Source organism: Nothobranchius furzeri, chromosome 9 (genome assembly GCF_043380555.1).
Source record: "Nothobranchius furzeri strain GRZ-AD chromosome 9, NfurGRZ-RIMD1, whole genome shotgun sequence".
NCBI classification, from domain to species: domain Eukaryota; kingdom Metazoa; phylum Chordata; class Actinopteri; order Cyprinodontiformes; family Nothobranchiidae; genus Nothobranchius; species Nothobranchius furzeri.
The window spans coordinates 155,312-176,021 of NC_091749.1; positions in this window are offsets into that span (position 1 = coordinate 155,312).

The window sequence follows — 20,710 nt, forward strand, 5'->3', positions numbered from 1 at the left end:
CTTTAAGGGAGTGTAAGGCATGTGGATGAGCATACATCCACAGGACACGGGCTGGTCTCTCTATATGTGCATTTTCTACGTAGACAGCTGGCCTTTTCACCTGAATCCTTGCTCACATGAGAACAGCTGTACAACTCACAAGACTTGCTTGGATTATGCATTGCTTGGTCTTAAACTTTTAAGGAGAATCAGAGCTTTCCAGCAAGCCTAGCCCCATGTGTGTAGGATAATGCTACAGCTAGAAACAGCCCGTTTCATCAATCCATTATCTGGGGTCATTTTTAAACATCAGCGTCTAATAAAATGCCACCTTCAATATCTCAGGCCCACAAGGCGACAGGACAATGTGGTTTACACCAAATGAACCCTTAAAGTATGCTCTTTAAGGGAGTGTAAGGCAGGTGGATGAGCATACATCCACAGGACACGGGCTGGTCTCTCCATATGTGCATTTTCTACGTAGACAGCTGGCATTTTCGCCTGAATCCTTGCTCACATGGGAACAGCTGTACAACTCACAAGACTTGCGTGGATTATGCATTGCTTGGTCTTAAACTTTTAAGGAGAATCAGAGCTTTCCAGCAAGCCTAGCTTCATCTCTGTAGGAACCTCCCCGAGCTAGAAAGAGCCTGTTTTAGCTGTCCATTTCCCGGGTGTCAGTTTTAGACTACTGTGTCTAGTAAAATGTTCCCTCTAATATCTCTTGTCCACAAGGCGACAGGACAATGTGGTTTACACCAAATGAACCCTTAAATTATGCTCTTTAAGGGAGTGTAAGGCATGTGGATGAGCATACATCCACAGGACACGGGCTGGTCTCTCCATATGTGCATTTTCTACGTAGACAGCTGGCCTTTTCGCCTGAATCCTTGCTCACATGGGAACAGCTGTACAACTCACAAAACTTGCTTGGATTATGCATTGCTTGGTCTTAAACTTTTAAGGAGAATCAGAGCTTTCCAGCAAGCCTAGCCCCATGTGTGTAGGATAATGCTACAGCTAGAAACAGCCCGTTTCATCATTCCATTATCTGGGGTCATTTTTAAACATCAGCATCTAATAAAATGCCACCTTCAATATCTCAGGCCCACATGGCGACAGGACAATGTGGTTTACACCAAATGAACCCTTAAAGTATGCTCATTAAGGGACTGTAAGGCATGTGGATGAGCATACATCTTCAGGACACGGGCTGGTCTCTCCATATGTGCATTTTCTACGTAGACAGCTGGCCTTTTCGCCTGAATCCTTGCTCACATGGGAACAGCTGTACAACTCACAAAACTTGCTTGGATTATACATTGCTTGGTCTTAAACTTTTAAGGAGAATCAGAGCTTTCCAGCAAGCCTAGCCCCATGTGTGTAGGATAATGCTACAGCTAGAAAGAGCCCGTTTCATCATTCCATTATCTGGGGTCATTTTTAAACATCAGCATCTAATAAAATGCCACCTTCAATATCTCAGGCCCACAAGGCGACAGGACAATGTGGTTTACACCAAATGAACCCTTAAAGTATGCTCATTAACGGACTGTAAGGCATGTGGATGAGCATACATCCACAGGACACGGGCTGGTCTCTCCATATGTGCATTTTCTACGTAGACAGCTGGCCTTTTCGCCTGAATCCTTGCTCACATGGGAACAGCTGTACAACTCACAAAACTTGCTTGGATTATGCATTGCTTGGTCTTAAACTTTTAAGGAGAATCAGAGCTTTCCAGCAATAGCCTCATCTCTGTAGGAACCTCCCTCAGCTAGAAACAGCCCGTTTTAGCTGTCCATTTCCCGGGTGTCAGTTTTAGACTACTGTGTCTACTAAAATATTCCCTCTAATATCTCTTGTCCACAAGGCGACAGGACAATGTGGTTTACACCAAATAAACCCTTAAAGTATGCTCTTTAAGGGAGTGTAAGGCATGTGGATGAGCATACATCCACAGGACACGGGCTGGTCTCTCCATATGTGCATTTTCTACGTAGACAGCTGGCCTTTTCGCCTGAATCCTTGCTCACTTGGGAACAGCTGTACAACTCACAAGACTTGCTTTGATTATGCATTGCTTGGTCTTAAACTTTTAAGGAGAATCAGAGCTTTCCAGTAAGCCTAGCCCCATGTGTGTAGGATAATGCTACAGCTAGAAACAGCCCGTTTCATCAATCCATTATCTGGGGTCATTTTTAAACATCAGCGTCTAATAAAATGCCACCTTCAATATCTCAGGCCCACAAGGCGACAGGACAATGTGGTTTACACCAAATGAACCCTTAAAGTATGCTCTTTAAGGGAGTGTAAGGCATGTGGATGAGCATACATCCACAGGACACGGGCTGGTCTCTCTATATGTGCATTTTCTACGTAGACAGCTGGCCTTTTCACCTGAATCCTTGCTCACATGAGAACAGCTGTACAACTCACAAGACTTGCTTGGATTATGCATTGCTTGGTCTTAAACTTTTAAGGAAAATCAGAGCTTTCCAGCAAGCCTAGCCCCATGTGTGTAGGATAATGCTACAGCTAGAAACAGCCCGTTTCATCAATCCATTATCTGGGGTCATTTTTAAACATCAGCGTCTAATAAAATGCCACCTTCAATATCTCAGGCCCACAAGGCGACAGGACAATGTGGTTTACACCAAATGAACCCTTAAAGTATGCTCTTTAAGGGAGTGTAAGGCAGGTGGATGAGCATACATCCACAGGACACGGGCTGGTCTCTCCATATGTGCATTTTCTACGTAGACAGCTGGCATTTTCGCCTGAATCCTTGCTCACATGGGAACAGCTGTACAACTCACAAGACTTGCTTGGATTATGCATTGCTTGGTCTTAAACTTTTAAGGAGAATCAGAGCTTTCCAGCAAGCCTAGCTTCATCTCTGTAGGAACCTCCCTCAGCTAGAAACAGCCTGTTTTAGCTGTCCATTTCCCGAGTGTCAGTTTTAGACTACTGTGTCTAGTAAAATGTTCCCTCTAATATCTCTTGTCCACAAGGCGACAGGACAATGTGGTTTACACCAAATGAACCCTTAAAGTATGCTCTTTAAGGGAGTGTAAGGCATGTGGATGAGCATACATCCACAGGACACGGGCTGGTCTCTCTATATGTGCATTTTCTACGTAGACAGCTGGCCTTTTCGCCTGAATCCTTGCTCACATGGGAACAGCTGTACAACTCACAAGACTTGCTTGGATTATCCATTGCTTGGTGTTAAACTTTTAAGGAAAATCAAAGCTTTCCAGCAAGCCTAGCCCCATGTGTGTAGGATAATGCTACAGCTAGAAACAACCCGTTTCATCAATCCATTATCTGGGGTCATTTTTAAACATCAGCGTCTAATAAAATGCCACCTTCAATATCTCAGGCCCACAAGGCGACAGGACAATGTGGTTTACACCAAATGAACCCTTAAAGTATGCTCATTAAGGGACTGTAAGGCATGTGGATGAGCATACATCCACAGGACACGGGCTGGTCTCTCCATATGTGCATTTTCTACGTAGACAGCTGGCCTTTTCGCCTGAATCCTTGCTCACATGGGAACAGCTGTACAACTCACAAGACTTGCTTGGATTATGCATTGCTTGGTCTTAAACTTTTAAGGAGAATCAGAGCTTTCCAGCAAGCCTAGCCTCATCTCGGTAGGAACCTCCCCCAGCTAGATACAGCCTGTTTTAGCTGTCCATTTCCCGGGTGTCAGTTTTAGACTACTGTGTCTAGTAAAATGTTCCCTCTAATATCTCTTGTCCACAAGGCGACAGGACAATGTGGTTTACACCAAATGAACCCTTAAAGTATGCTCTTTAAGGGAGTGTAAGGCATGTGGATGAGCATACATCCACAGGACACGGGCTGGTCTCTCCATATGTGCATTTTCTACATAGACAGCTCGCCTTTTCGCCTGAATCCTTGCTCACATGGGAACAGCTGTACAACTCACAAGACTTGCTTGGATTGTGCATTGCTTGGTCTTAAACTTTTAAGGAGAATCAGAGCTTTCCAGCAAGCCTAGCCCCATGTGTGTAGGATAATGCTACAGCTAGAAACAGCCCGTTTCATCAATCCATTATCTGGGGTCATTTTTAAACATCAGCGTCTAATAAAATGCCACCTTCAATATCTCAGGCCCACAAGGCGACAGGACAATGTGGTTTACACCAAATGAACCCTTAAAGTATGCTCTTTAAGGGAGTGTAAGGCAGGTGGATGAGCATACATCCACAGGACACGGGCTGGTCTCTCCATATGTGCATTTTCTACGTAGACAGCTGGCCTTTTCGCCTGAATCCTTGCTCACATGGGAACAGCTGTACAACTCACAAGACTTGCTTGGATTATGCATTGCTTGGTCTTAAACTTTTAAGGAGAATCAGAGCTTTCCAGCAAGCCTAGCTTCATCTCTGTAGGAACCTCCCTCAGCTAGAAACAGCCTGTTTTAGCTGTCCATTTCCCGAGTGTCAGTTTTAGACTACTGTGTCTAGTAAAATGTTCCCTCTAATATCTCAGGCCCACAAGGCGACAGGACAATGTGGTTTACACCAAATGAACCCTTAAATTATGCTCTTTAAGGGAGTGTAAGGCATGTGGATGAGCATACATCTACAGGACACGGGCTGGTCTCTCCATATGTGCATTTTCTACGTAGACAGCTGGCCTTTTCGCCTGAATCCTTGCTCACATGGGAACAGCTGTACAACTCACAAGACTTGCTTGGATTATCCATTGCTTGGTGTTAAACTTTTAAGGAAAATCAAAGCTTTCCAGCAAGCCTAGCCCCATGTGTGTAGGATAATGCTACAGCTAGAAACAGCCCGTTTCATCAATCCATTATCTGGGGTCATTTTTAAACATCAGCGTCTAATAAAATGCCACCTTCAATATCTCAGGCCCACAAGGCGACAGGACAATGTGGTTTAACCCAAATGAACCCTTAAAGTATGCTCTTTAAGGGAGTGTAAGGCATGTGGATGAGCGTACATCCACAGGACACGGGCTGGTCTCTCCATATGTGCATTTTCTACGTAGACAGCTGGCCTTTTCGCCTGAATCCTTGCTAACATGGGAACAGCTGTACAACTCACAAAACTTGCTTGGATTATGCATTGCTTGGTCTTAAACTTTTAAGGAGAATCAGAGCTTTCCAGCAAGCCTAGCCTCATGTGTGTAGGATAATGCTACAGCTAGAAACAGCCCGTTTCATCAATCCATTATCTGGGGTCATTTTTAAACATCAGCGTCTAATAAAATGCCACCTTCAATATCTCAGGCCCACAAGGCGACAGGACAATGTGGTTTATGCCAAATGAACCCTTAAAGTATGCTCATTAAGGGACTGTAAGGCATGTGGATGAGCATACATCCACAGGACACGGGCTGGTCTCTCCATATGTGCATTTTCTACGTAGACAGCTGGCCTTTTCGCCTGAATCCTTGCTAACATGGGAACAGCTGTACAACTCACAAAACTTGCTTGGATTATGCATTGCTTGGTCTTAAACTTTTAAGGAGAATCAGAGCTTTCCAGCAAGCCTAGCCTCATCTCTGTAGGAACCTCCCTCAGCTAGAAACAGCCCGTTTTAGCTGTCCATTTCCCGGGTGTCAGTTTTAGACTACTGTGTCTACTAAAATATTCCCTCTAATATCTCTTGTCCACAAGGCGACAGGACAATGTGGTTTACACCAAATGAACCCTTAAAGTATGCTCTTTAAGGGAGTGTAAGGCATGTGGATGAGCATACATCCACAGGACACGGGCTGGTCTCTCTATATGTGCATTTTCTACGTAGACAGCTGGCCTTTTCGCCTGAATCCTTGCTCACATGGGAACAGCTGTACAACTCACAAGACTTGCTTGGATTATGCATTGCTTGGTCTTAAACTTTTAAGGAGAATCAGAGCTTTCCAGCAAGCCTAGCCCCATGTGTGTAGGATAATGCTACAGCTAGAAAAAGCCCGTTTCATCAATCCATTATCTGGGGTCATTTTTAAACATCAGCGTCTAATAAAATGCCACCTTCAATATCTCAGGCCCACAAGGCGACAGGACAATGTGGTTTACACCAAATGAACCCTTAAAGTATGCTCATGAAGGGACTGTAAGGCATGTGGATGAGCATACATCCACAGGACACGGGCTGGTCTCTCCATATGTGCATTTTCTACGTAGACAGCTGGCCTTTTCGCCTGAATCCTTGCTCACATGGAAACAGCTGTACAACTCACAAAACTTGCTTGGATTATGCATTGCTTGGTCTTAAACTTTTAAGGAGAATCAGAGCTTTCCAGCAAGCCTAGCCTCATCTCTGTAGGAACCTCCCTCAGCTAGAAACAGCCCGTTTTAGCTGTCCATTTCCCGGGTGTCAGTTTTAGACTACTGTGTCTACTAAAATATTCCCTCTAATATCTCTTGTCCACAAGGCGACAGGACAATGTGGTTTACACCAAATGAACCCTTAAAGTATGCTCTTTAAGGGAGTGTAAGGCATGTGGATGAGCATACATCCACAGGACACGGGCTGGTCTCTCTATATGTGCATTTTCTACGTAGACAGCTGGCCTTTTCGCCTGAATCCTTGCTCACATGGGAACAGCTGTACAACTCACAAGACTTGCTTGGATTATGCATTGCTTGGTCTTAAACTTTTAAGGAGAATCAGCGCTTTCCAGCAAGCCTAGCCCCATGTGTGTAGGATAATGCTACAGCTAGAAACAGCCCGTTTCATCAATCCATTATCTGGGGTCATTTTTAAACATCAGCGTCTAATAAAATGCCACCTTCAATATCTCAGGCCCACAAGGCGACAGGACAATGTGGTTTACACCAAATGAACCCTTAAAGTATGCTCTTTAAGGGACTGTAAGGCATGTGGATGAGCATACATCCACAGGACACGGGCTGGTCTCTCCATATGTGCATTTTCTACGTAGACAGCTGGCCTTTTCGCCTGAATCCTTGCTCACATGGGAACAGCTGTACAACTCACAAAACTTGCTTGGATTATGCATTGCTTGGTCTTAAACTTTTAAGGAGAATCAGAGCTTTCCAGCAAGCCTAGCCTCATCTCTGTAGGAACCTCCCTCAGCTAGAAACAGCCCGTTTTAGCTGTCCATTTCCCGGGTGTCAGTTTTAGACTACTGTGTCTACTAAAATATTCCCTCTAATATCTCTTGTCCACAAGGCGACAGGACAATGTGGTTTACACCAAATGAACCCTTAAAGTATGCTCTTTAAGGGAGTGTAAGGCATGTGGATGAGCATACATCCACAGGACACGGGCTGGTCTCTCTATATGTGCATTTTCTACGTAGACAGCTGGCCTTTTCGCCTGAATCCTTGCTCACATGGGAACAGCTGTACAACTCACAAGACTTGCTTGGATTATGCATTGCTTGGTCTTAAACTTTTAAGGAGAATCAGAGCTTTCCAGCAAGCCTAGCCCCATGTGTGTAGGATAATGCTACAGCTAGAAACAGCCCGTTTCATCAATCCATTATCTGGGGTCATTTTTAAACATCAGCGTCTAATAAAATGCCACCTTCAATATCTCAGGCCCACAAGGCGACAGGACAATGTGGTTTACACCAAATGAACCCTTAAAGTATGCTCATTAAGGGACTGTAAGGCATGTGGATGAGCATACATCCACAGGACACGGGCTGGTCTCTCCATATGTGCATTTTCTACGTAGACAGCTGGCCTTTTCGCCTGAATCCTTGCTCACATGGAAACAGCTGTACAACTCACAAAACTTGCTTGGATTATGCATTGCTTGGTCTTAAACTTTTAAGGAGAATCAGAGCTTTCCAGCAAGCCTAGCCTCATCTCTGTAGGAACCTCCCTCAGCTAGAAACAGCCCGTTTTAGCTGTCCATTTCCCGGGTGTCAGTTTTAGACTACTGTGTCTACTAAAATATTCCCTCTAATATCTCTTGTCCACAAGGCGACAGGACAATGTGGTTTACACCAAATGAACCCTTAAAGTATGCTCTTTAAGGGAGTGTAAGGCATGTGGATGAGCATACATCCACAGGACACGGGCTGGTCTCTCTATATGTGCATTTTCTACGTAGACAGCTGGCCTTTTCGCCTGAATCCTTGCTCACATGGGAACAGCTGTACAACTCACAAGACTTGCTTGGATTATGCATTGCTTGGTCTTAAACTTTTAAGGAGAATCAGAGCTTTCCAGCAAGCCTAGCCCCATGTGTGTAGGATAATGCTACAGCTAGAAACAGCCCGTTTCATCAATCCATTATCTGGGGTCATTTTTAAACATCAGCGTCTAATAAAATGCCACCTTCAATATCTCAGGCCCACAAGGCGACAGGACAATGTGGTTTACACCAAATGAACCCTTAAAGTATGCTCATTAAGGGACTGTAAGGCATGTGGATGAGCATACATCCACAGGACACGGGCTGGTCTCTCCATATGTGCATTTTCTACGTAGACAGCTGGCCTTTTCGCCTGAATCCTTGCTAACATGGGAACAGCTGTACAACTCACAAAACTTGCTTGGATTATGCATTGCTTGGTCTTAAACTTTTAAGGAGAATCAGAGCTTTCCAGCAAGCCTAGCCTCATCTCTGTAGGAACCTCCCTCAGCTAGAAACAGCCCGTTTTAGCTGTCCATTTCCCGGGTGTCAGTTTTAGACTACTGTGTCTACTAAAATATTCCCTCTAATATCTCTTGTCCACAAGGCGACAGGACAATGTGGTTTACACCAAATGAACCCTTAAAGTATGCTCTTTAAGGGAGTGTAAGGCATGTGGATGAGCATACATCCACAGGACACGGGCTGGTCTCTCTATATGTGCATTTTCTACGTAGACAGCTGGCCTTTTCGCCTGAATCCTTGCTCACATGGGAACAGCTGTACAACTCACAAGACTTGCTTGGATTATCCATTGCTTGGTCTTAAACTTTTAAGGAAAATCAAAGCTTTCCAGCAAGCCTAGCCCCATGTGTGTAGGATAATGCTACAGCTAGAAACAGCCCGTTTCATCAATCCATTATCTGGGGTCATTTTTAAACATCAGCGTCTAATAAAATGCCACCTTCAATATCTCAGGCCCACAAGGCGACAGGACAATGTGGTTTACACCAAATGAACCCTTAAAGTATGCTCATTAAGGGACTGTAAGGCATGTGGATGAGCATACATCCACAGGACACGGGCTGGTCTCTCCATATGTGCATTTTCTACGTAGACAGCTGGCCTTTTCGCCTGAATCCTTGCTCACATGGAAACAGCTGTACAACTCACAAAACTTGCTTGGATTATGCATTGCTTGGTCTTAAACTTTTAAGGAGAATCAGAGCTTTCCAGCAAGCCTAGCCTCATCTCTGTAGGAACCTCCCTCAGCTAGAAACAGCCCGTTTTAGCTGTCCATTTCCCGGGTGTCAGTTTTAGACTGCTGTGTCTACTAAAATATTCCCTCTAATATCTCTTGTCCACAAGGCGACAGGACAATGTGGTTTACACCAAATGAACCCTTAAAGTATGCTCTTTAAGGGAGTGTAAGGCATGTGGATGAGCATACATCCACAGGACACGGGCTGGTCTCTCTATATGTGCATTTTCTACGTAGACAGCTGGCCTTTTCGCCTGAATCCTTGCTCACATGGGAACAGCTGTACAACTCACAAGACTTGCTTGGATTATGCATTGCTTGGTCTTAAACTTTTAAGGAGAATCAGAGCTTTCCAGCAAGCCTAGCCCCATGTGTGTAGGATAATGCTACAGCTAGAAACAGCCCGTTTCATCAATCCATTATCTGGGGTCATTTTTAAATATCAGCGTCTAATAAAATGCCACCTTCAATATCTCAGGCCCACAAGGCGACAGGACAATGTGGTTTACACCAAATGAACCCGTAAAGTATGCTCATTAAGGGACTGTAAGGCATGTGGATGAGCATACATCCACAGGACACGGGCTGGTCTCTCCATATGTGCATTTTCTACGTAGACAGCTGGCCTTTTCGCCTGAATCCTTGCTCACATGGGAACAGCTGTACAACTCACAAAACTTGCTTGGATTATGCATTGCTTGGTCTTAAACTTTTAAGGAGAATCGGAGCTTTCCAGCAAGCCTAGCTTCATCTCTGTAGGAACCTCCCTCAGCTAGAAACAGCCTGTTTTAGCTGTCCATTTCCCGGGTGTCAGTTTTAGACTACTGTGTCTACTAAAATATTCCCTCTAATATCTCTTGTCCACAAGGCGACAGGACAATGTGGTTTACACCAAATGAACCCTTAAAGTATGCTCTTTAAGGGAGTGTAAGGCATGTGGATGAGCATACATCCACAGGACACGGGCTGGTCTCTCTATATGTGCATTTTCTACGTAGACAGCTGGCCTTTTCGCCTGAATCCTTGCTCACATGGGAACAGCTGTACAACTCACAAGACTTGCTTGGATTATGCATTGCTTGGTCTTAAACTTTTAAGGAGAATCAGAGCTTTCCAGCAAGCCTAGCCCCATGTGTGTAGGATAATGCTACAGCTAGAAACAGCCCGTTTCATCAATCCATTATCTGGGGTCATTTTTAAATATCAGCGTCTAATAAAATGCCACCTTCAATATCTCAGGCCCACAAGGCGACAGGACAATGTGGTTTACACCAAATGAACCCGTAAAGTATGCTCATTAAGGGACTGTAAGGCATGTGGATGAGCATACATCCACAGGACACGGGCTGGTCTCTCCATATGTGCATTTTCTACGTAGACAGCTGGCCTTTTCGCCTGAATCCTTGCTCACATGGGAACAGCTGTACAACTCACAAAACTTGCTTGGATTATGCATTGCTTGGTCTTAAACTTTTAAGGAGAATCGGAGCTTTCCAGCAAGCCTAGCCTCATCTCTGTAGGAACCTCCCTCAGCTAGAAACAGCCTGTTTTAGCTGTCCATTTCCCGGGTGTCAGTTTTAGACTACTGTGTCTACTAAAATATTCCCTCTAATATCTCTTGTCCACAAGGCGACAGGACAATGTGGTTTACACCAAATGAACCCTTAAAGTATGCTCTTTAAGGGAGTGTAAGGCATGTGGATGAGCATACATCCACAGGACACGGGCTGGTCTCTCTATATGTGCATTTTCTACGTAGACAGCTGGCCTTTTCGCCTGAATCCTTGCTCACATGGGAACAGCTGTACAACTCACAAGACTTGCTTGGATTATGCATTGCTTGGTCTTAAACTTTTAAGGAGAATCAGAGCTTTCCAGCAAGCCTAGCCCCATGTGTGTAGGATAATGCTACAGCTAGAAACAGCCCGTTTCATCAATCCATTATCTGGGGTCATTTTTAAACATCAGCGTCTAATAAAATGCCACCTTCAATATCTCAGGCCCACAAGGCGACAGGACAATGTGGTTTAACCCAAATGAACCCTTAAAGTATGCTCTTTAAGGGAGTGTAAGGCATGTGGATGAGCATACATCCACAGGACACGGGCTGGTCTCTCCATATGTGCATTTTCTACGTAGACAGCTGGCCTTTTCGCCTGAATCCTTGCTCACATGGGAACAGCTGTACAACTCACAAGACTTGCTTGGATTATGCATTGCTTGGTCTTAAACTTTTAAGGAGAATCAGAGCTTTCCAGCAAGCCTAGCCTCATCTCTGTAGGAACCTCCCTCAGCTAGAAACAGCCCGTTTTAGCTGTCCATTTCCCGGGTGTCAGTTTTAGACTGCTGTGTCTACTAAAATATTCCCTCTAATATCTCTTGTCCACAAGGCGACAGGACAATGTGGTTTACACCAAATGAACCCTTAAAGTATGCTCTTTAAGGGAGTGTAAGGCATGTGGATGAGCATACATCCACAGGACACGGGCTGGTCTCTCTATATGTGCATTTTCTACGTAGACAGCTGGCCTTTTCGCCTGAATCCTTGCTCACATGGGAACAGCTGTACAACTCACAAGACTTGCTTGGATTATGCATTGCTTGGTCTTAAACTTTTAAGGAGAATCAGAGCTTTCCAGCAAGCCTAGCCCCATGTGTGTAGGATAATGCTACAGCTAGAAACAGCCCGTTTCATCAATCCATTATCTGGGGTCATTTTTAAATATCAGCGTCTAATAAAATGCCACCTTCAATATCTCAGGCCCACAAGGCGACAGGACAATGTGGTTTACACCAAATGAACCCGTAAAGTATGCTCATTAAGGGACTGTAAGGCATGTGGATGAGCATACATCCACAGGACACGGGCTGGTCTCTCCATATGTGCATTTTCTACGTAGACAGCTGGCCTTTTCGCCTGAATCCTTGCTCACATGGGAACAGCTGTACAACTCACAAAACTTGCTTGGATTATGCATTGCTTGGTCTTAAACTTTTAAGGAGAATCGGAGCTTTCCAGCAAGCCTAGCTTCATCTCTGTAGGAACCTCCCTCAGCTAGAAACAGCCTGTTTTAGCTGTCCATTTCCCGGGTGTCAGTTTTAGACTACTGTGTCTACTAAAATATTCCCTCTAATATCTCTTGTCCACAAGGCGACAGGACAATGTGGTTTACACCAAATGAACCCTTAAAGTATGCTCTTTAAGGGAGTGTAAGGCATGTGGATGAGCATACATCCACAGGACACGGGCTGGTCTCTCTATATGTGCATTTTCTACGTAGACAGCTGGCCTTTTCGCCTGAATCCTTGCTCACATGGGAACAGCTGTACAACTCACAAGACTTGCTTGGATTATGCATTGCTTGGTCTTAAACTTTTAAGGAGAATCAGAGCTTTCCAGCAAGCCTAGCCCCATGTGTGTAGGATAATGCTACAGCTAGAAACAGCCCGTTTCATCAATCCATTATCTGGGGTCATTTTTAAATATCAGCGTCTAATAAAATGCCACCTTCAATATCTCAGGCCCACAAGGCGACAGGACAATGTGGTTTACACCAAATGAACCCGTAAAGTATGCTCATTAAGGGACTGTAAGGCATGTGGATGAGCATACATCCACAGGACACGGGCTGGTCTCTCCATATGTGCATTTTCTACGTAGACAGCTGGCCTTTTCGCCTGAATCCTTGCTCACATGGGAACAGCTGTACAACTCACAAAACTTGCTTGGATTATGCATTGCTTGGTCTTAAACTTTTAAGGAGAATCGGAGCTTTCCAGCAAGCCTAGCCTCATCTCTGTAGGAACCTCCCTCAGCTAGAAACAGCCTGTTTTAGCTGTCCATTTCCCGGGTGTCAGTTTTAGACTACTGTGTCTACTAAAATATTCCCTCTAATATCTCTTGTCCACAAGGCGACAGGACAATGTGGTTTACACCAAATGAACCCTTAAAGTATGCTCTTTAAGGGAGTGTAAGGCATGTGGATGAGCATACATCCACAGGACACGGGCTGGTCTCTCTATATGTGCATTTTCTACGTAGACAGCTGGCCTTTTCGCCTGAATCCTTGCTCACATGGGAACAGCTGTACAACTCACAAGACTTGCTTGGATTATGCATTGCTTGGTCTTAAACTTTTAAGGAGAATCAGAGCTTTCCAGCAAGCCTAGCCCCATGTGTGTAGGATAATGCTACAGCTAGAAACAGCCCGTTTCATCAATCCATTATCTGGGGTCATTTTTAAATATCAGCGTCTAATAAAATGCCACCTTCAATATCTCAGGCCCACAAGGCGACAGGACAATGTGGTTTACACCAAATGAACCCGTAAAGTATGCTCATTAAGGGACTGTAAGGCATGTGGATGAGCATACATCCACAGGACACGGGCTGGTCTCTCCATATGTGCATTTTCTACGTAGACAGCTGGCCTTTTCGCCTGAATCCTTGCTCACATGGGAACAGCTGTACAACTCACAAAACTTGCTTGGATTATGCATTGCTTGGTCTTAAACTTTTAAGGAGAATCGGAGCTTTCCAGCAAGCCTAGCTTCATCTCTGTAGGAACCTCCCTCAGCTAGAAACAGCCTGTTTTAGCTGTCCATTTCCCGGGTGTCAGTTTTAGACTACTGTGTCTACTAAAATATTCCCTCTAATATCTCTTGTCCACAAGGCGACAGGACAATGTGGTTTACACCAAATGAACCCTTAAAGTATGCTCTTTAAGGGAGTGTAAGGCATGTGGATGAGCATACATCCACAGGACACGGGCTGGTCTCTCTATATGTGCATTTTCTACGTAGACAGCTGGCCTTTTCGCCTGAATCCTTGCTCACATGGGAACAGCTGTACAACTCACAAGACTTGCTTGGATTATGCATTGCTTGGTCTTAAACTTTTAAGGAGAATCAGAGCTTTCCAGCAAGCCTAGCCCCATGTGTGTAGGATAATGCTACAGCTAGAAACAGCCCGTTTCATCAATCCATTATCTGGGGTCATTTTTAAATATCAGCGTCTAATAAAATGCCACCTTCAATATCTCAGGCCCACAAGGCGACAGGACAATGTGGTTTACACCAAATGAACCCGTAAAGTATGCTCATTAAGGGACTGTAAGGCATGTGGATGAGCATACATCCACAGGACACGGGCTGGTCTCTCCATATGTGCATTTTCTACGTAGACAGCTGGCCTTTTCGCCTGAATCCTTGCTCACATGGGAACAGCTGTACAACTCACAAAACTTGCTTGGATTATGCATTGCTTGGTCTTAAACTTTTAAGGAGAATCGGAGCTTTCCAGCAAGCCTAGCCTCATCTCTGTAGGAACCTCCCTCAGCTAGAAACAGCCTGTTTTAGCTGTCCATTTCCCGGGTGTCAGTTTTAGACTACTGTGTCTACTAAAATATTCCCTCTAATATCTCTTGTCCACAAGGCGACAGGACAATGTGGTTTACACCAAATGAACCCTTAAAGTATGCTCTTTAAGGGAGTGTAAGGCATGTGGATGAGCATACATCCACAGGACACGGGCTGGTCTCTCTATATGTGCATTTTCTACGTAGACAGCTGGCCTTTTCGCCTGAATCCTTGCTCACATGGGAACAGCTGTACAACTCACAAGACTTGCTTGGATTATGCATTGCTTGGTCTTAAACTTTTAAGGAGAATCAGAGCTTTCCAGCAAGCCTAGCCCCATGTGTGTAGGATAATGCTACAGCTAGAAACAGCCCGTTTCATCAATCCATTATCTGGGGTCATTTTTAAACATCAGCGTCTAATAAAATGCCACCTTCAATATCTCAGGCCCACAAGGCGACAGGACAATGTGGTTTAACCCAAATGAACCCTTAAAGTATGCTCTTTAAGGGAGTGTAAGGCATGTGGATGAGCATACATCCACAGGACACGGGCTGGTCTCTCCATATGTGCATTTTCTACGTAGACAGCTGGCCTTTTCGCCTGAATCCTTGCTCACATGGGAACAGCTGTACAACTCACAAGACTTGCTTGGATTATGCATTGCTTGGTCTTAAACTTTTAAGGAGAATCAGAGCTTTCCAGCAAGCCTAGCCTCATCTCTGTAGGAACCTCCCTCAGCTAGAAACAGCCCGTTTTAGCTGTCCATTTCCCGGGTGTCAGTTTTAGACTGCTGTGTCTACTAAAATATTCCCTCTAATATCTCTTGTCCACAAGGCGACAGGACAATGTGGTTTACACCAAATGAACCCTTAAAGTATGCTCTTTAAGGGAGTGTAAGGCATGTGGATGAGCATACATCCACAGGACACGGGCTGGTCTCTCTATATGTGCATTTTCTACGTAGACAGCTGGCCTTTTCGCCTGAATCCTTGCTCACATGGGAACAGCTGTACAACTCACAAGACTTGCTTGGATTATGCATTGCTTGGTCTTAAACTTTTAAGGAGAATCAGAGCTTTCCAGCAAGCCTAGCCCCATGTGTGTAGGATAATGCTACAGCTAGAAACAGCCCGTTTCATCAATCCATTATCTGGGGTCATTTTTAAATATCAGCGTCTAATAAAATGCCACCTTCAATATCTCAGGCCCACAAGGCGACAGGACAATGTGGTTTACACCAAATGAACCCGTAAAGTATGCTCATTAAGGGACTGTAAGGCATGTGGATGAGCATACATCCACAGGACACGGGCTGGTCTCTCCATATGTGCATTTTCTACGTAGACAGCTGGCCTTTTCGCCTGAATCCTTGCTCACATGGGAACAGCTGTACAACTCACAAAACTTGCTTGGATTATGCATTGCTTGGTCTTAAACTTTTAAGGAGAATCGGAGCTTTCCAGCAAGCCTAGCTTCATCTCTGTAGGAACCTCCCTCAGCTAGAAACAGCCTGTTTTAGCTGTCCATTTCCCGGGTGTCAGTTTTAGACTACTGTGTCTACTAAAATATTCCCTCTAATATCTCTTGTCCACAAGGCGACAGGACAATGTGGTTTACACCAAATGAACCCTTAAAGTATGCTCTTTAAGGGAGTGTAAGGCATGTGGATGAGCATACATCCACAGGACACGGGCTGGTCTCTCTATATGTGCATTTTCTACGTAGACAGCTGGCCTTTTCGCCTGAATCCTTGCTCACATGGGAACAGCTGTACAACTCACAAGACTTGCTTGGATTATGCATTGCTTGGTCTTAAACTTTTAAGGAGAATCAGAGCTTTCCAGCAAGCCTAGCCCCATGTGTGTAGGATAATGCTACAGCTAGAAACAGCCCGTTTCATCAATCCATTATCTGGGGTCATTTTTAAATATCAGCGTCTAATAAAATGCCACCTTCAATATCTCAGGCCCACAAGGCGACAGGACAATGTGGTTTACACCAAATGAACCCGTAAAGTATGCTCATTAAGGGACTGTAAGGCATGTGGATGAGCATACATCCACAGGACACGGGCTGGTCTCTCCATATGTGCATTTTCTACGTAGACAGCTGGCCTTTTCGCCTGAATCCTTGCTCACATGGGAACAGCTGTACAACTCACAAAACTTGCTTGGATTATGCATTGCTTGGTCTTAAACTTTTAAGGAGAATCGGAGCTTTCCAGCAAGCCTAGCCTCATCTCTGTAGGAACCTCCCTCAGCTAGAAACAGCCTGTTTTAGCTGTCCATTTCCCGGGTGTCAGTTTTAGACTACTGTGTCTACTAAAATATTCCCTCTAATATCTCTTGTCCACAAGGCGACAGGACAATGTGGTTTACACCAAATGAACCCTTAAAGTATGCTCTTTAAGGGAGTGTAAGGCATGTGGATGAGCATACATCCACAGGACACGGGCTGGTCTCTCTATATGTGCATTTTCTACGTAGACAGCTGGCCTTTTCGCCTGAATCCTTGCTCACATGGGAACAGCTGTACAACTCACAAGACTTGCTTGGATTATGCATTGCTTGGTCTTAAACTTTTAAGGAGAATCAGAGCTTTCCAGCAAGCCTAGCCCCATGTGTGTAGGATAATGCTACAGCTAGAAACAGCCCGTTTCATCAATCCATTATCTGGGGTCATTTTTAAACATCAGCGTCTAATAAAATGCCACCTTCAATATCTCAGGCCCACAAGGCGACAGGACAATGTGGTTTAACCCAAATGAACCCTTAAAGTATGCTCTTTAAGGGAGTGTAAGGCATGTGGATGAGCATACATCCACAGGACACGGGCTGGTCTCTCCATATGTGCATTTTCTACGTAGACAGCTGGCCTTTTCGCCTGAATCCTTGCTCACATGGGAACAGCTGTACAACTCACAAGACTTGCTTGGATTATGCATTGCTTGGTCTTAAACTTTTAAGGAGAATCAGAGCTTTCCAGCAAGCCTAGCCCCATGTGTGTAGGATAATGCTACAGCTAGAAACAGCCCGTTTCATCAATCCATTATCTGGGGTCATTTTTAAACATCAGCGTCTAATAAAATGCCACCTTCAATATCTCAGGCCCACAAGGCGACAGGACAATGTGGTTTACACCAAATGAACCCTTAAAGTATGCTCATTAAGGGACTGTAAGGCATGTGGATGAGCATACATCCACAGGACACGGGCTGGTCTCTCCATATGTGCATTTTCTACGTAGACAGCTGGCCTTTTCGCCTGAATCCTTGCTAACATGGGAACAGCTGTACAACTCACAAAACTTGCTTGGATTATGCATTGCTTGGTCTTAAACTTTTAAGGAGAATCAGAGCTTTCCAGCAAGCCTAGCCTCATCTCTGTAGGAACCTCCCTCAGCTAGAAACAGCCCGTTTTAGCTGTCCATTTCCCGGGTGTCAGTTTTAGACTACTGTGTCTACTAAAATATTCCCTCTAATATCTCTTGTCCACAAGGCGACAGGACAATGTGGTTTACACCAAATGAACCCTTAAAGTATGCTCTTTAAGGGAGTGTAAGGCATGTGGATGAGCATACATCCACAGGACACGGGCTGGTCTCTCTATATGTGCATTTTCTACGTAGACAGCTGGCCTTTTCGCCTGAATCCTTGCTCACATGGGAACAGCTGTACAACTCACAAGACTTGCTTGGATTATGCATTGCTTGGTCTTAAACTTTTAAGGAAAATCAAAGCTTTCCAGCAAGCCTAGCCCCATGTGTGTAGGATAATGCTACAGCTAGAAACAGCCCGTTTCATCAATCCATTATCTGGGGTCATTTTTAAACATCAGCGTCTAATAAAATGCCACCTTCAATATCTCAGGCCCACAAGGCGACAGGACAATGTGGTTTACACCAAATGAACCCTTAAAGTATGCTCATTAAGGGACTGTAAGGCATGTGGATGAGCATACATCCACAGGACACGGGCTGGTCTCTCCATATGTGCATTTTCTACGTAGACAGCTGGCCTTTTCGCCTGAATCCTTGCTCACATGGAAACAGCTGTACAACTCACAAAACTTGCTTGGATTATGCATTGCTTGGTCTTAAACTTTTAAGGAGAATCAGAGCTTTCCAGCAAGCCTAGCCTCATCTCTGTAGGAACCTCCCTCAGCTAGAAACAGCCCGTTTTAGCTGTCCATTTCCCGGGTGTCAGTTTTAGACTGCTGTGTCTACTAAAATATTCCCTCTAATATCTCTTGTCCACAAGGCGACAGGACAATGTGGTTTACACCAAATGAACCCTTAAAGTATGCTCTTTAAGGGAGTGTAAGGCATGTGGATGAGCATACATCCACAGGACACGGGCTGGTCTCTCTATATGTGCATTTTCTACGTAGACAGCTGGCCTTTTCGCCTGAATCCTTGCTCACATGGGAACAGCTGTACAACTCACAAGACTTGCTTGGATTATGCATTGCTTGGTCTTAAACTTTTAAGGAGAATCAGAGCTTTCCAGCAAGCCTAGCCCCATGTGTGTAGGATAATGCTACAGCTAGAAACAGCCCGTTTCATCAATCCATTATCTGGGGTCATTTTTAAATATCAGCGTCTAATAAAATGCCACCTTCAATATCTCAGGCCCACAAGGCGACAGGACAATGTGGTTTACACCAAATGAACCCGTAAAGTATGCTCATTAAGGGACTGTAAGGCATGTGGATGAGCATACATCCACAGGACACGGGCTGGTCTCTCCATATGTGCATTTTCTACGTAGACAGCTGGCCTTTTCGCCTGAATCCTTGCTCACATGGGAACAGCTGTACAACTCACAAAACTTGCTTGGATTATGCATTGCTTGGTCTTAAACTTTTAAGGAGAATCGGAGCTTTCCAGCAAGCCTAGCTTCATCTCTGTAGGAACCTCCCTCAGCTAGAAACAGCCTGTTTTAGCTGTCCATTTCCCGGGTGTCAGTTTTAGACTACTGTGTCTACTAAAATATTCCCTCTAATATCTCTTGTCCACAAGGCGACAGGACAATGTGGTTTACACCAAATGAACCCTTAAAGTATGCTCTTTAAGGGAGTGTAAGGCATGTGGATGAGCATACATCCACAGGACACGGGCTGGTCTCTCCATATGTGCATTTTCTACGTAGACAGCTGGCCTTTTCGCCTGAATCCTTGCTCACATGGGAACAGCTGTACAACTCACAAGACTTGCTTGGATTATGCATTGCTTGGTCTTAAACTTTTAAGGAGAATCAGAGCTTTCCAGCAAGCCTAGCCCCATGTGTGTAGGATAATGCTACAGCTAGAAACAGCCCGTTTCATCAATCCATTATCTGGGGTCATTTTTAAACATCAGCGTCTAATAAAATGCCACCTTCAATATCTCAGGCCCACAAGGCGACAGGACAATGTGGTTTACACCAAATGAACCCTTAAAGTATGCTCATTAAGGGACTGTAAGGCATGTGGATGAGCATACATCCACAGGACACGGGCTGGTCTCTCCATATGTGCATTTTCTACGTAGACAGCTGGCCTTTTCGCCTGAATCCTTGCTAACATGGGAACAGCTGTACAACTCACAAAACTTGCTTGGATTATGCATTGCTTGGTCTTAAACTTTTAAGGAGAATCAGAGCTTTCCAGCAAGCCTAGCCTCATCTCTGTAGGAACCTCCCTCAGCTAGAAACAGCCCGTTTTAGCTGTCCATTTCCCGGGTGTCAGTTTTAGACTACTGTGTCTACTAAAATATTCCCTCTAATATCTCTTGTCCACAAGGCGACAGGACAATGTGGTTTACACCAAATGAACCCTTAAAGTATGCTCTTTAAGGGAGTGTAAGGCATGTGGATGAGCATACATCCACAGGACACGGGCTGGTCTCTCTATATGTGCATTTTCTACGTAGACAGCTGGCCTTTTCGCCTGAATCCTTGCTCACATGGGAACAGCTGTACAACTCACAAGACTTGCTTGGATTATGCATTGCTTGG